Source organism: Papilio machaon, chromosome W, assembly GCF_912999745.1.
Source record: "Papilio machaon chromosome W, ilPapMach1.1, whole genome shotgun sequence".
Lineage (NCBI taxonomy): Eukaryota > Metazoa > Arthropoda > Insecta > Lepidoptera > Papilionidae > Papilio > Papilio machaon.
The window spans coordinates 3,065,263-3,083,367 of record NC_060015.1 but is presented as its reverse complement, the minus strand read 5'-3'; the positions used below and the strand labels follow the sequence as shown (position 1 = coordinate 3,083,367).

The window sequence follows — 18,105 nt, the reverse complement described above, 5'->3', positions numbered from 1 at the left end:
CTATTATGATTGGATAGTAAATAATTTCGATATATAATCTTTCGGATAACACTTATTATACGGATGGTTTTTGGATCAAGGTTGTTTTTTTTCTTTATTGTTATGTATGCGCATCTACTATGCGCAAATAGGAACGGTCGGCTGCGTCCGACCATTACGTCAATGTGATGTCATTAAAGCAGTCTGCACTAAGCAAGCGTTGTTTCAGTTACTCTTCCACATACTTATCATTGACGACGAGAAACCAAAGTACCCGCGTTGTGAATTTTTTTTTTTCAAAATGTCTGTTGGACAGTTTGGTATTTTGTCTTGTTTCGATCATTGTGAACAGACGTGGAAAACGTACAAGAGTCGCATAACGCAATGGTTTATTGCTTATGACATAAACCATTTAACCCATGCGACGGGAGTAAAGCGACGCGCGATATTGCTAAGTGCATTCTCAGAGGGTACCTATAAATTAGCATCGGACTTAGCGCTGCCGAAGGAACTGCAGGAGGTGCCATACCCGGACATCCTCGACCTATTGGACGCCCACTTCACACCGAAGCGCGTCGGCTTCGGCGAGCGGCACAACTTCTATGCGGCAATACAGCAGCCCACCGAGTCGTTTACGCAATGGGCGGCTCGACTGCGGGGGCTCTCGGCACACTGCGGGTTCAGCAACCTAGAGGAAGCTCTCCGCGACCGCTTCATTATGGGCATGCAGCACGGGATCGAGAAAGAGAAGATCTACGCCAAGGACTTGAGCGGCCTGACTCTGTCAAAGGCCGTGGAGTTGGCGGAAAACATCCGTTGTGCGCGCACGGGCGCCGCCAGCGCAGCCGCCGCGTCGAGCAGCAGCGCCGTCGTCGCTGCGCCTCCAGACGCGCTGTACAAGATCGGTCATTCAAGTGCTATTGTACAAAGTGCTAATGAAAGTGGTTTGAAAAAGGTGAAGTGTTCCGTATGCGGCTATAACCACAAGTCGGTAGACTGTCGTTTCTCGAACTATACCTGCAAAAAATGCAACCGGAAAGGCCATCTTCAGCGTATGTGCAAAAGAGTGAACCAGGTGACGTCAGCGGAGACGAACGTATCGGACGAGAACGACGACGACGGTGAGTGTTTTCATATCCGATCCTTTAGAGGGGAGCCTATGGTGGAGTTTATCGAGTTGAATGGGGTTAAATTAAAATTTGAAATAGACAGCGGGTCCGCCGTAACCGTTATTTCAGTGAATACCTATAGTCGGCATTTCAGTAAAACACAGTTGTTGCCAACAAAGAAAAGATTACTTGGTTACTCCGGGGAAGCGATTCATTGCCTTGGTGTCATGAGTCATTCGCACATATTGTATTGTGGGCAAACCCGTAACTTAGACGTATATGTGGTACGTGGCGGGGGCCCGGCGCTCCTCGGTAGGGACTTTATTTCCAAATTTAATTTACAGTTGACTCCAGTTAACTATTGCGACTCGCCTCCTTCAATAGAAAAGCTCCAGGCTCGATTTTCAAAAACGTTTTCGGATACTTTAGGTACATTCAACAAATATAAGATCAAGTTAATTTTAAAAGAACAGTCGAGACCAGTATTTTTCTAAGCCCGTCCGTTAGCGTTCGCTTTAAAGGAGAAAGTTACTGAAGAAATCGACAGATTGGTCGATTTAGGTGTATTAAAAGCCGTAGATCATTCGGAGTATGCGTCACCTATCGTGCCTGTGCTTAAGAGAAACGGCTCCGTGAGGATATGTGCCGACTACGCTGTCAGTATAAATAAACAGTTAGTAGTCGACCAGTATCCTTTGCCTACGGTGAACGAACTGTTTTCCAAATTACATAGCGGTGAACAGTTCACGAAATTAGATTTATCGAGTGCGTATAATCAGCTTTGCCTCGACGAGGAGTCGCAAAAGTTAACGTGTATCAATACACACCGGGGACTGTATCAATATACGCGGCTCGTGTTCGGTCTGTCCTCCGCCCCGGCTATCTTCCAGCGTGCCATGGAGACCGTATTATCGGGACTAGACGGCGTGCTATGTCTGCTCGACGACATACTGGTTACGGGCAGAAATAGGGACGAGCACATGGAACGGTTAAACTCGGTGTTGCAAAGGCTCGAGGAGGCTGGGTTAACGTTACAAAAGGATAAATGCGAATTTTTCAAGGACGAAATTAGTTATCTTGGCTATGTCATAAATAAAAAAGGGTTAAAGAAGTCACCCGAAAAAATAAAGGCAATCGTAGACGCACCTGTACCGACTAATGTTAGCCAGTTGCAGTCATTTTTAGGGTTGGCCAATTATTACAGGAATTTTGTGCCCGGGGCATCTAGAATTCTTAATCCCTCATATGATTTGTTAAAGAAAAATAAAAAGTGGGAATGGTCGCAAGAGCACACGGATGCGTTCGTTTCAATAAAAAATAATATAGCGTCAGATTTAGTGTTAGCGCATTTCAATCAAAACGCCAAAATTATTTTAACGGTAGACGCATCCCCCACCGGTCTTGGGGCGATATTATCGCAGGTGGGTGAAGACGGCGCCGAGCGGCCGGTCTCTTTCGCGTCGCGCACGCTCACGCCCGCTGAAAAACGATATTCGCAGATACAAAAGGAGGCGACTGCAATAATATTCGGCGTCCGCAGGTTCCATCAGTATTTATACGGTCGTGCGGAACCTTTCCTTTTAAGAACAGACCATAAGCCGTTATTATCAATATTCGGCCCGCATAAAGGTATCCCTGAAGTATCTGCGAATAGATTACAAAGATACGCAATGTTTTTAAGCGCGTATAATTATAACATAGAATACGTTCGCAGCGCTGATAACAGCGCGGATTATCTGTCGCGCGCAAGCTTGGTAGGGGTGAGCGAGAGCGGCGAGGGGGCCGCAGACGCGGGGCGCGCATTGTGCGCAGACGCCGCCGCGGCGCTGTGCGACAGAGCTGCGTATGTTTGTTTTGTTGTCGACGGCTCGTTACCGATTACGGTCAAAGAATTAGCAAACGAGACATCGCGCGATACTATTTTACATCGCGTATTAAAATACGTTCTTAACGGTTGGCCTAAGAAAGAAACAAATCCAAATTTTAAACCATATTTCTTATGTCGGAATCAACTATCTTTAGAAAATGGTTGTTTAATGCGGGGGCATAAAGTCGTAGTTCCAAGTTCATTACGTCAGAAAATTTTGGATGAATTACATACATCACATTTGGGCATTGTTAAAACCAAAGCTGAAGCTAGGTCCAGGTTTTGGTTCCCGGGCGTCGATGACGCAATCGAACGGCTGATAGGGTCGTGTGATATATGCAACCGACTGAGGCCATCGCCACCGCGGACTAAAATTTCACCATGGAAGTTTCCACCTCAACCCTTCTTCAGGGTACATATCGACTTTTTAGGTCCGCTTAATGGTCACACCTACCTAGTCGTCGTCGACGCATACACTAAATGGGTGGAAGTGTACGATATGAACGCGAATTCGAATTCGAACGCGGTGATCGAACGTTTACACGACTTTATTGCGCGATTTGGTCTTCCAAAAACAATAGTCAGTGACAATGGTACATCCTTCTGCTCACAACTATTTTTGAACTTTTGCGCGGGAAATGGGATCACACATTTAACAACGCCGGCTTACTATCCCGCGAGTAACGGTCAGGCGGAGAGTTCGGTGAAGATAGTTAAAAAGGGTATTAAAAGCAGCCTTTTGGCTAGCCGTACTGCAAAGGAGTCAAAGTTACGACTTTTGAAGTTTTTGTATGACTATAGAAATTCCGTTCACTCCACCACAGGCTTTTCTCCCGCCGAATTGGTTTACGGGCGGAAACTTAGGACGCGTTTAGATTTGATCAACCCTATATCACCGTCGTCTTCGTGCGTTCCCCTTGCTCACTTTGTAAATAAAAAACAGTCTTTGCAAGTTCAAGCTCACGGCGGCAATAATAAACAATTTTTTTCACCGGGTGACCAGGTTTTATATAAAAAGTTTACTGGAAATAATAGATCCACCTGGCATCAAGCAACAGTTCTAAAAAGACTCGGTAAAGTGTTATATGTTATACAAGACAACAATTTATTAAATAAAATTAAAAAACATAAAAACCAACTGTGGCTATACAAAGGTGAGGCCAAGTTAAACTCATGGGACTATGACGAGATAGACCTGGGTAGTCCCACATCGTCGGTGGCATCGGAGCAGCCTGGAGTGCCACATGCGGTGCAAGACTCCGCGTGCGCAGATTCGCCGCGGGGGGAGGACGAGGAGGCACGCTCGCCTCCGACGCCGCCTACCAATCACCCCAACGTGACGGTCACTAGAGGTGTTAGACGACCGGTACTGTCCGACGAAGAAGTTTAGGGTTACTTTATATTGCAGTAATGTTTCTGTCGTCTTAATGTATTTGTTTTGATGGGGATTTATATGTATACTAAAAGGGGAGGGATGTTATGTATGCGCATCAACTATGCGCAAATAGGAACGGTCGGCTGCGTCCGACCATTACGTCAATGTGATGTCATTAAAGCAGTCTGCACTAAGCAAGCGTTGTTTCAGTTACTCTTCCACATACTTATCATTTATTTAGTAAAATAAAAAAAAAAGTCCGGATTTGTCTTAAGGCTGATTAAACTTTAGTCCTTAATAATACGGCTAAAAGCTTTAGCGTGGTCCAAAATTTAATAATAATAATAATAATAATAATAAGACATTTAATCCGTTCAAAGACATTACAACACTTATAATACAATTAAAACATTAAAAGAAAATAAAACCTAACGATCACTAATATAATTAAAACTAAGGACACGAAAAGTAATGTACATAAAAAAAAAAAAAAAAATAAACAAATTATAACTAAGCGTTGCAATGCAGAACAGATAGGGCCTTTGCTCAGCTGTATGTTTCTTTGCCATGGGGCAGAAACACTGATATTCTGCAAAAGCCTTGAACTCCGCAGCACGTCAGTTACAGCAGGTGATAAAATAAGTGAAGTATAAATATTCCTTTACAATTTAAAGAGCAGGCTAATGTTTTTAGGATAAATTCCGAGACCAACCTATAATCATGATAGTATGGACATCTGCTAATACTGCTTAATAAAATAATAATAAAAAAAATAAAAAATAATATAGTAACGTAAAAAAAAAATGTATTTCCATTTATCATAATAAAAATTGGAAGCAAAAAAAAATAAAAAAGAGATTCGATGGAGGTTCTACAATAAGTACTCGTAATTTAGTTATCCGCATTTTAATTTATTTATTTATTTATTTATTTATTTCTAGGAAGACCAACAGCCATTTTAACAAAGTAGGTAAGACAGTAATTAATACAAACATAGCCAATAATAGGTCCTCACAAATAGAAACAATTTAAACAATTCTTTTGCGCGAACAGAAATATAAAAATACAAACAAAAAGTCAAAAGAAAAGCACAAGAAACTACAAAGATTACTAAAAAGAAAAACTTGATCTAGTTTAATTATTATAGTTTACAGTTTGTTCTTAATGAAAAAGTTTCGATAGAATACCTGTTTTACAGAGTTAGTTGTGGAATTAAAAATATCTAAACTAGAACTTTTAGAATAACTGTTAATAAGAAAGCCAGCGCGCCACATAAATGAATTTTGACGATAGTTAGAAGATGCCATAGGGAGATGGATAGGAGTGTGGTGACGTGCTGATTTCTTTGGTACAATAAATGATACGTTGGTGAGAAGAGAGGGACAGTCAATACTACCATTTATAATGTTTACCATGAAGGTTATGTCTGCTACTTCGCGTCGAACAACAAGAGGGAGAATATGAAATTTACTAAATAAATTTAGATAATCTTGTGAACGATAATTATAATTTAACCGGAAGCATAAATATTTAATAAACTTTTTTTGAATATTTTCAATTCGGGAGATGTATATGTTATATCGCGGGTTCCATACTTGACTGGCGTATTCGAGTATGCTGCGTACATAAGAACAGTACAATATCTTATAGGTCTTCGCTTTCTTGAAGCTATGTGACGTACGCATTACGAATCCTAGAGCGTTATATGCTTTGGATATGATGGCCTCAATATGATCATCGAACAATAATTTGTGGTCATGAATAACACCTAAATCTCTAACTTGGAGACATCTTTGCAACCTTGTCTGTTTGATTGTGTAATCAAATGAGATCGGGTTAATTTTCCTGCCGTATGTTACAACCATACACTTCGAGGGATTCAAGTCTAGTTTATTTTGGATACAGTAATCGCTAAGGCGATTTAAATCTGATTGCAGTGCAATGGCGTCGTCAAATGTTGAAACACAAGAAAATATTTTCATGTCATCTGCGAAACAAAGAAGATGTGAATAATGGAAACATTTATCGATGTCGTTGACAAAGATTAGGAACAGTAGAGGCCCGAGCAAAGAGCCCTGTGCTATACCGCTAGGCAATGGTATCCAGCTAGAAACATAGTTATTTATGACAACGGCCTGCGAGCGATTAGATATATACGACGAAAACCATCTAAGGAGGTCTCCACGTATGCCTATCAGTTGTAGCTTGTATAGCAACACCTTATGGTCAATTCGATCGAAGCATTTGCTATAATCAGTGTAAACCACATCGACTTGCTTTCCTTTGTCCATCGCTCCAGTTATGAAGTCATTAAGGATGACGAGATTGGAGGTGGTGGACCGACCTCGAAGGAACCCATGCTGGACGCTACTAAATGAATGTTTTAAAGCTGCGTATAGCTGATTGTATATTATTTTTTCGAGTACTTTAGCAAGTACACACAATTTTGAAACTGGTCTGTAATTGGTCACATCGGTTCTCGAACCTTTTTTATGAACAGGCGTAACATATGCACGTTTCCACAATGTTGGGAAAGTACATTGAGACAAGGATTTTTGAAATAACAGCGTAACCGGGACAGATAAAGATTCGGCACAGTTAATCAAAAATATTGGCGGCAAATGGTCCGGGCCGGCAGATTTAGTGATGTCTAACGATTTTAGGTATTTCTTTACCGCAGCGTATTGTACTTCGATAGTAGCGATATCAGACAACGGATCGCAAGCAATGTTTTGGCGACGTGCATCAAAACATGCTTGTGGCGCTTGAGAGTATGTTGAATTGAAGTAATTCGAGAATAAGTTACACACTTCGATGCCGTTTGATGCCACTAGGTCGCCATAGTAGACCGACTCGGGGATTCTTGTTTGTGCTTTTTTCGTTTTAACGTATGTCCAGAAGTATTTAGGGTTTTTCTTAATAGACTCCTCTACAGCATTGATGTACTTGTCATAACACTCTGTCTCTAATTTCTTTACCCTATCCTTAAGTAGCTTATACGTTTCGTAATCGGACCTGTTATTATATTTTTTAAATTTCTTGAAGTATTTGTGTTTCTCTTTAATACATTTTTTAAGTGCCGGGGTGTAATGGGCAGGAAATGATTTACTTTCATGTACAATAATCTTAGGAATATACTTGTCTATTAAGTTATTAATAATTGAATAAAAGCGATCAAAACATTTATCTACGTCAGTTGAGGAAAGTTCATTATACCAGTTGACATTTGAGATTTCTTCATTAATTGTGTCGTATTTTCCCTTATTGAATAGATATTTGAATCTTGGGGCAGGCTTTAATATAGGCACATCAATGGTCGGCACGTAGCAAATGATGGCCTTGTGATGAGGATCAATGGGAACTAAAGGTTCGTCACACTCAGCGACCTCAACAAACTGATTTGCTAGGACGAGGTCCAATAATCTTCCGTGCATGTTGTGTACATGATTGTACTGGGCTACGCCTACCGTACTCATCGTATCGAGCAGGGCGCACTCGTTTGCGCCGCTCGCGTGGCCGGTCAGCAGAGCGCCCTTCTCGCCGTCCTCGCTGCGCCATATAATGCCGCTCAAGTTAAAATCTCCCAAAATAATAAATTTGTTATTTACGTTATTAAACATAGTTTGCTCTAATTTTTCCAAAAAATTATTTAACTGACAAGAAAATGATAGTCCGAAGTTTTGCGAACATAGATACAAAACACAAATATTAATGTTATAACATAGTTTACCGTCCGCATTTTTAATAGGCAATGTTATCCACAAGTCCTCCGCCGACGAAGCATAGTGCGGTTGCAGAGAGGCGGCGAGATCCCTGCGCGCGGCGATGAGCACCCCGCCCCCGCGCGTCTGCCCAGTGATCGCATACTCCCTGTCTCGTCGCCATACTAAGTACCGATTGTCGAAAAGTTCAGAATCACTAACACCGTCGATTAACCATGTCTCCGTTAAGACTATAATATCATAGGCAAATAAACATAGGTTTCTATAAAAAATATGAGTCTGAACGAAGTCCACGAACATTTTGATAATAAATATTTAATTTAGCCGCATTATTGTAAACAATCGTTTCATTAGCCATTGTTGCTGTGTGATATTAATGTCATTCCAAGTAGCAATACAAAACGGAGAAAAGCAAAAATATTAATAAAAAAAGTGATGACAGCGAGACTAGTTCATTTACGAAGTAGCAGCGACTGACCATTAACTGCAATAGTTGTAAACGAGAGCGGTTAGCAATATAAAAGTTAAACACGGAAGCGAGCGAAATGTCTAACCTCTCTTTCTCACGTGATAATTGTATACGTAAAATAAAGTTAGTGAGCGAAATGAATGGTAAATACACACAGTGATTGATTACATAAAATGATTGAATTTGTAATGCGACGGCGCAACGTAAAATTTTAACAAAACATGTTCCCGGTTCGGAATTAATACCCACAAACATAATCGACATTTTTCGTATCTTTAATATGAAGGCAAACAAGACAAATAGAAGAACAACACGACTTACGACCTTAATACTTATATAATAAGGCATAAAATAACAAGATAGGTTTGAAACAATAATAAGTTGGTAACAAATCAAATTATTTTGTTTAAATCGTTGTCTTTCAGTATAGTAAACACAGGGCTAGTATCGTTCTTTCTGACGTGAATCTTACAGTATTTTACCCAAACGTATTTGTAGCCCTTCTCGAAGCAAAGTCGCTTCGTTTTAGTAAGTAGGGCTTTGTGATGCGGCGTGAGATGGTCATTTATGAAGATCCGTTGTTTATCACCCTCGAAACCGATATCTTTCGCATACAAATCCTTGTTGGCCCGCGCCGCGGCGGCGAACTCCTCTTTAACATAGCGATTCACAAAGGTGACAATAATAGATTTAGCACTCCCAGAGAAAGACGGAACACGGGCAATGTAATTTATTTGAGATTTATTAAACGAAAAACCGATCTTCTGCTGTATTAATTCAATCAAAGAAAAGAGGTTCTCGTCTTTCTTTAAGGGCACTCCTTTGATTTCGACATTGTTGAGTCGCGACCACTGCTCCTTGTTGGTTAGTTCGGTTTTTAGGTTAGAAATTTCTAACTGGGCTGATTCAAGGGCGACTCGTAATGGCACAAGTTCCGCAACACTCCGCTCGACTACTGTAATCCTGGATTCACATGATGTTATTTTTTCATGATTGAATTCCAATGACAATTTTAAGTCGGCAATATCTTTTTTTATGGTCTTCACGTCGTCCGCGAGGGAATGAATGAATTTAAATTGCGCCTTCAAGTCGCGGATCTCGCTGAGGACCACTTCGATGGACGCAACCCCGATGTTGGTATTTGGCGGAGATGCAGCCAAGGCGGGCGCCGACGAAGCTGAGGCAGGGCTGCGGCACTGAGGACATCTCCAGGCGGCCCTGCGATCGGCGCCCAGCTTCCTGTAGCCCGCCTCAGTGATGCTCGCGCAGCCGAAGCACAGTTCTTTATTGCACCATCCACATTTGACACAGTCACTCACCACCGACTTGCATAGCGAACAATGCATTATTGGAATATTATCTTTTCTACGTTTGACTTAGGGTAGTTACGCACGAGCGTATCGTTAGGCGTTTCGCGACTGACTAATTAATAAGTTATTGTTATTTACTTTTTTGTATCTCCATGAGAAAGCATTTAAATTTATTTTTAAAAGTTAATTTTGTTTGCGCGCTCTTGAGTGGCGGCGGAATGTTATTCCAGCACCGGGTAGCAGCGTAGCGGAAACTACCTCGGAACGCCGTAGATTTGTGTCGCTGCGTGCTGAGCTGCAGGAACCGCTGCTTTCGCTCAGCGCATCTACCTTTTGACCACTTTAGTTTAGAGAACAGATATTTAGGGGCCTGCGACTTTATAACCTGAAAAAGTAGACACGCCAAGTGTATCTGCGATATTCGATTTTTAGAATATTGTGCTCATTTAAAAAGGGCGTAACGTGACTTCTAGGCGGTATAGAAAAACAAAACCGGGCGCATGCATTTTGTACCCTCTAAATTAACTTTCCGGTCTTAGCGTATAAACAAGGGCCGTACACTGTATCAGCATAATTCAGTTTAGACAGTACCAGCGATTCAACCAGTTGTATGCGAAGTTGTTCATTGAGGTATTTCCGAACTTTGTACAGCACTTTTAACCTATAGAAGCAGCTCCTAATGACTCCGGAAATATACTTTTCATAGCGCAGGTTTGGATCAAGGTACAATCCTAATCTTCTGGCTTCGTAAACACGCTCGATGCTCTCGGACCCTAACTTAACCTGACAGTCTGTAGGTACACTATTTAACTGATACTTAGATCCAAAAACGATATATTTAGTCTTAGCGGGATTGAGGACGAGGCAGTTGTTTTGGGACCAGTTCTGTATTCTCTCAAGGTCTTCGTTAAGTGATCGTATGGCGGAGGCCCATTCGCTGGCTTTAAATGAAATATAAATTTGTAGATCGTCAGCGTATAGGTGATATTTACTATTTCGTATGCACTTAACTATATCTGTTGTATATAAAGTAAAAAGAAGAGGAGAGAGGATTGTTCCCTGAGGTGCACCTCTTTCAAGGGTACTATAAGCAGAACGCTGCGTCCGATCCTCTTCCTGCACTATTTCGACGCACTGACTACGGCCAGTGAGGAAGCTTTGGAACCAACTGACCGTATCTGGTTCGAATCCATAATAGGCCATTTTAGATAGAAGCAGGTTATCCCTGCTACATTGTCTATACAATCAAAGGCCCTTGAAAAATCTAGAAGCACCAAGATTGTACACATTCCGTTATCCTGAGCAGTGATAATGTTGTCACTAACATCCAAGAGAGCCGTGGTTGTACTATAGCCTTTCCTAAACCCAGATTGGAGTTCAGGTAGTATATTGTTATTTTCTAAATATTCTGTAAGTTGAAACCAAACTACTTTTTCTACAATTTTTGATATACACGGCAGTACACTAATTGGACTAAGATCTTTAAATTCTTGCGGGTTGGGTTTTTTGGGTAAAGGTCGGATTAGGGCGGTTTTCCAGAGTTTTGGAAAGGTGGATGTTGTTATTGAACAATTAACGATGGAAACTATTGCTTTAAGGGAGTGTGGCAATGTCATAAGTAACATTTTAAGTGAAATACCGTCAATGCCAAGTGCATTCGACTTAAGGTTAGTGATAATTTTGGAAATCATCAGCTCATTGACAGGTTGAAGGGAAAAGGATGTGTTGGAATTTAATAAAACTCCCGATGATTTGATGACGACGTTTTAATGAATACATTAACAGAGTGAACAAAAAGGATGTGACACAAAATAAAAAGCAAAGAGTAAACATAGTGTTAGGTGTTAGGACTGTTGAGGGTAGTCACACAAAAGGTTGTTTTATAAGGAAGTGTGCGCTGCTGCTCGAGGCAGTCTCTCTCCATCCGTCATTGCGGAACGTCTGACATTCTTGTTACATTTTTGTCTACTTACGTTCGGTTTGAATTTATACTATTGCGAGGATTATTTAGAAGTAGAGTTAAATTCACCATTTCGCTGTTAGTTTATTTCTTTTAAAATACTTTTGCATCAAATATCTAACATCAGAAGTGGGATAGGATCCACGTGATTCTATCCACTTTGCTCACTCTGTGTTTGTGTTTGCATTTTCGTAAAAAATAAATGCAAAGAGAAAAATGTCAGATCGTTACCGTGATAATTGTTATAGTCGTAGAAGTTGAGTCGATATCAAAGTCGTACCAGTGTTCGCGAAACAAGGGTAGCGTGGACCAAGCCGTGTATTCTGCATGGGAATATGTGAGTAGTGAGGCTCACGCGCTGTCTGTGTATTTCACAGCAGAAAGGATTGTGGACGCGATCTATTCAATTTGTACTGCGGTAAGATCGAACCAATATTTTTATATTTCAAGTTTTGATGCCAAATAAGTCAACATCAGACTTTTCATTTAATTTAAACATGTGTTCTTTACTAAAGACTGAAATTGAATACCTCGATCAGTTTATTAGTGAGGGTCAGGTAAGGCCGAGTCGTAACAAGATTTAAGCCATTACATGAGTCAGACGGATGTCATTATTTCATAATAGTCATCGATGCCCTTTATGAGTTCAGTTTGCTTTGCTCCATGTATTGTCGAGATGTTTTGTGCTGCGTTTTTTTTAGGTACTTGTTGTACGATTGCTGTTTTGCTAGATTATGAACTAAACAAGTCTGTATTTCTTGAGTTTGGCTTATGGCGTTGTCCAGGCAGACGCTATGCTAACTTTGGGCCTCTGGCGTAAGTATTCATTTCGGCTTAGGCCGGGCAGACGCTATGCTAACTTTGTGCCTCTGGCGTATTGTTGGCTCGACAAGCAAGTACTTGTACTTATTCTGTCAGTGCTAACGAGTGAACGAGCAGCGCGCCGCAGCCTCGCCTGCCCACGAGCAGCGCGCCGCAGCCGCGCCTGCCCACGAACAGCGCGCCGCAGCCGCGCCTGCCCACGAACAGCGCGCCGCAGCCGCGCCTGCCCACGAACAGCGCGCCGCAGCCGCGCCTGCCCACGAACAGCGCGCCGCAGCCGCGCCTGCCCACAAGCAGCGCGCCGCAGCCGCGCCTGCCTACAATCAGCGCTTCCACATCACCGCTACGAGCTGGAACTTCTCGCCGGCTCCTACGGCAAAAAGACCCAGGCGGCTGCTCAACACATGGTGTTGTGGCACGGCGACTGGACACCGGAGACTTGCAGCGCTTTCTTTGAAACTGGTATATGGTGGGTGAGGTGGGCACTGCAGTGCTTTACTTCCCACTCTATAAGGTTGAGGTGGGCATTTTTATGCTTTACTTCCCGTTTCTAAGGTAGAGGTGGGCATTTTTATGCTTTACTTCCCGTTTCTAAGGTAGAGGTGGGCACGTTTGATGCTTTACTTCCCGTTTATTTTTTTTAGCAGTATGGTAGATGCGGATTCGGCCGATCTTGCGTCCCAGCTGTGTGGTTGTGTTGTGTCGCTAATGTTCGTTATCTGTATCGGTGAATATTGACGACAACAACGCGCTACTGTGTTAGACGTTTCATATACGGGCTAGCACGATAGAAGTATCGTGCAGGCGTCCTAAATTGCGCAGTTAGGACGTTTGTGCTATACCTAATCTTTTCTCTTTGAAAAGACTTATTTTTTGGCTTATCCTCACTGCCGATGTAAGAGTGCACGCTTGCGTCTGTATTGAGGATTCTAAATTTTTGAAGATTTTATTTAAGGGCTACGTGTAAATTGTTTTCTTTTTGTGTTGCAGAGGGTGAACTCGTTGATGCTAACTGTGACGTTGCTGGAAGAACGAGCCCGAGGACGGTCTCATGTCAGGAGAGGCCGTGTTAGGTGTTAGGACTGTTGAGGGTAGTCACACAAAAGGTTGTTTTATAAGGAAGTGTGCGCTGCTGCTCGAGGCAGTCTCTCTCCATCCGTCATTGCGGAACGTCTGACATTCTTGTTACATTTTTGTCTACTTACGTTCGGTTTGAATTTATACTATTGCGAGGATTATTTAGAAGTAGAGTTAAATTCACCATTTCGCTGTTAGTTTATTTCTTTTAAAATACTTTTGCATCAAATATCTAACAATAGAATAATATCATAGAGTAAATAGATGAACAGACACAATTTATAATAGTCTCTAATAAGTCGCATTCAAGCGAGCAATAACTCTCTCCTGATTGTTTTGGCATCGAGATGGGACAGTGCAGTTGTGCGGAATTTCAACTACCTGCACTGCAACTCCCATCTCTGATAAATAATGTAGATAATATAACTGTTACCATAATTTTATTTTATTTTATTTACTAACATTAGGAAATAAGACTACTAACAATGATATGAGATTTTCTTGAACTAAATAAATATTATTATTATTATTATTATTATGTTTATTCCATTAAACATAATAAGTCCCTTAAACATAAATCAAACCCATCTTGGATGCACAATAAATTAGTTTAGGGTAAGGTGTAGCTTTGGTGAGAGCATCTGCCACCATCATGTCGCTTTGTATGTACTGCACATCAATGGCCCCCGCTGCAACTTTATCACGGATGAAATGATGCCGCACATCAATATGCTTGGTCCTCGGATGATAGCCATCAGTACCTGAAAGCTTTATGGAACTTTGATTATCGCTGTAAATGATCATTGGTTCATTTTCTAGCACAGGCCAAAAACTTTCTTGAAATTGTTTAAGCCACAAAGCCTCTTACCCTGTACTCTTGCACTGCTGGGCAGTGCAGTATCACGTGGGATGCTGTTTCTTCGTCACCCATGCACGCTCTGCATAGGGGGCTGTCCGTAATACCTGTATTAAACAAATGTTTATTAAAATTGCCATGTCCAGTGATGGCAGCCACAACTGTCCGTAGTTGTGCCTTGTTTAATTGAAGCAACCTCCTAGTTACCCTCCTGTTAATCCTTGGTAGGGCTTCTTTTGACTGCCTGCATGTATCGATTTTGTCCCAGGAGGTGCAGTGTTGTGCGTGACTCCTTGTTGCGACCTGTGATCTTAGATAGCTTGCTGGTAGGGGAACGATGGGCTCTGGGCCGATAGCTCTGCTATCTGACCCTCGGCGGGCTAAGTCGTCTGCTGCATCATTCCCCCTCGAACCACTGTGTCCTTTAATCCTGTAATGTATTATTGTAAATGTGGGTAGGTTATATTAACCTACCCTACTGGTTTCGTATAATAAATCAGTCCCCAGCAAACCGCCGTTTGATTGACACCATATATTACAACTGGCGACGAGTATTTTTTTTTGTTTGAATTTCGGGTTTATAGTGTTAAATATGCCTTTCGGAAAGCTGCACGAATACGATATTAACGATCGTAACAACTGGAGTGCGTACGTTCGTCTCGTTAAGCAATTCATTTTACTTAACGACATCAGAGAAGATCTACACGTCGCAACACTACTCACGCATGTCGGAGCGGCCACGTACGAGCTGATGTGTGACCTGTGTGCGCCCATGTATCCGGAGACCAAGTCTTTCCAAGCTCTGGTCGAACTTGTCGGAAATCATCTCGAACCAAAAAGATCGGAGATAGCCGAAAGGCACCTGTTTAGACAAAGGCGACAGACCGAGAACGAACCGATAAGCGTGTTTCTGCAAAATTTAAAACACCTAGCGAAGCATTGCAATTTTGGAGCTACGCTTGAAGAAAATATTAGAGATCAATTCGTCTCTGGACTTCGAAATGAAGTGATGCGGTCTCGTCTGTTCGCGGAACCCACATTGGATTACAAAAAGGCGGTGGAGTTGGCGCTTGCGCTGGAAGCAGCTGAGAGGCATGCGGAAGCGGCCGGCGGCGACGGCCAGGCGTCGGCGCTGGGAGCTTCGGGACTCGAGCAGGCAGGCGGCCTGCATCGCGTGGCCACGGGGGCCACACCGTCGCGGCGCCCCGCTTGCTGGCGCTGCGGCAAGGACGACCACACGGCAGATAAGTGTAGCTATAAGTCGTATAAATGTCATAAGTGTTACAATATAGGTCACTTGGCCAAAATGTGTAAAAAAAATGCTTATAGGGCTGACGGCGGAAGATCGAAACTTCATAATTATATTGATAGTTGTGACTCGGCGAGCGATGCGAGTGATTGTTTACATCATATTATATCCGTTAATAATAATGTTACGGATGGACCTTACCATTGTACATTGCGTGTAGAAAATATAAACATGGTTTTCGAAATAGATACGGGCAGCAGAATCTCGGCGGTGTCAAAAGATTTTTATGACAAATATTTTTATAATTTACCTATAAAAAAACACAATATTAAATTGCAGTCGTACACGGGTGAGGCGATCGTTCCGCTCGGTTACGTCACAGTGCGAGTAACGAGTGGGAGCGGGACGACCGAGTTACCTTTGTTTGTTATCGCGCGCGGCGGTCCGCCGCTGTTAGGCCGTGTGTGGCTACGAAAACTTAATTTAGATGCCATTAATATAAATAAAATAGGTCTGCCGGCCGATTCGCTACTTATAAATTTACGAAATGAATTTCCTGACGTATTCGGTAACGGGGTAGGCACATTCAAAACAAAAATTAAATTACATTTGAAAGATACAACGCCGATATTTTGCAAGGCCCGTCCACTGCCGTTAGCATTGCGCTCACCCGTCGAGCGCGAGTTAGAACGCTTACAAGCGGAGGGAATTATTTATAAAGTAGATAGGTCCGACTACGGAACGCCAATTGTACCTATAATTAAGCGCGATGGAACAATTAGGATTTGTGGAGATTATAAAGTTACAGTAAATCCTTTATTAAAAGATTTTCACTATCCTTTACCGCGCACAGAAGAGTTGTTTGCAGCTTTAAGTGGTGGCGAACAGTTTACTAAATTGGATTTAAAGAATGCGTATTTGCAAGTAGTGTTAGATGAAGCTTCGCAACCACTAACGGCTATAACAACACATATGGGTGTTTTTGTGTATCGAAGGGCCCCGTTTGGTTTAAAATGTCTGCCGGAGATGTTCCAAAAATTAATTTAGGAAACTCTAAGCGGATTAGATTGTGTTGTAGCATTTATTGACGATATATGTATCACCGGGCGCAACAGAGAGCATCATTTACAAAATGTTAAGGAGGTATTGTCTCGGTTAGAAGAAGCGGGTTTACGTATTAAATTTGAAAAATGTGAGTTTTTTATGGATGAAATTTCATATTTAGGATATAGAATTGATAAAAATGGAGTACATACAGATAAAAATAAAGTATCCGCCATTGTAAATTTACCTGTGCCGAAAAATGTATCACAACTTCGAGCAGCTTTAGGCTTAATTAATTATTATTCGCGCTTCATTCCGAACATGAGCACATTGTTAAATCCACTGTATAAGTTATTGGCGAAAGGTAGCAAATGGTGTTGGAATAGGGATTGCGAGCGGGCATTTGAAGCGGTTAAAGAGAAGCTGGTTAGCGGGCCCGCGCTCGCGCACTACTCGCCTACGTTACCACTGGTACTCGCCGTAGACAGCAGCGCATACGGTCTGGGCGCCGTGCTGGCGCATCGCATGCCCGACGGCAGCGAGCGAATCGTTAGCTGCACTTCGCGCACACTCACTGATGCGGAGCGGCGCTACAGCCAGATCGACAAAGAAGCACTGGCGATAGTTTACGGGGTAAGCAGACACCATCAATATTTGTTTGGACGTAAATTTACTCTTCGGAGCGATCACAAGGCACTCACATACATCTTCGGACCGAAACACGGCATACCACAAACGGCGGCTAGTCGACTGCAGAGGTATGCTGTTCGTCTGGCGGCATACGACTTCGACATCGTCTTTGTATCGACAGATAAAAATGGCAATGCCGATGGCTTGTCCCGTCTACCTCAGCCAGCGTCCAGTAAGTCGATGGAGGAGGACGACGCCGCGACTTACTTACATTTCGTAGAAGACAGTTTCCCTCTTAGCCACAGGGACGTGGCAAAGAATACGGCGAAAGATGTCATATTAAGAAAGATATATGGATATATCGTGAGCGGTTGGCCACACCAAACCGAAATCGAAGGCGAGAAGCCATATTTTCATCGTAAAGAGGAGTTACACGTCGATCATGGATGCATTGTGTGGGGGTACCGGGTGGTCATACCGGGTACTTTGCGCAAACAAATAGTGGAGGAGGTCCACGCAGGCCACGTGGGCATGGTGAGAATGAAGCAAATTGCTCGCGGCTACGTGTGGTGGCCGCGACTCGACGCGGAGCTGGAGGAACGCGCACGCACGTGCGCCGTGTGCCGCGATCAGAGA

The 18,105-nt window shown here is 42.5% G+C and overlaps 1 pseudogene; it reads left to right on the top strand.

Moving 5' to 3' along the window:
- Window positions 1-243: 243 nt before the first annotated feature.
- Window positions 244-4,345, top strand: LOC123722898 (annotated as a pseudogene).
- Window positions 4,346-18,105: the final 13,760 nt, after the last annotated feature.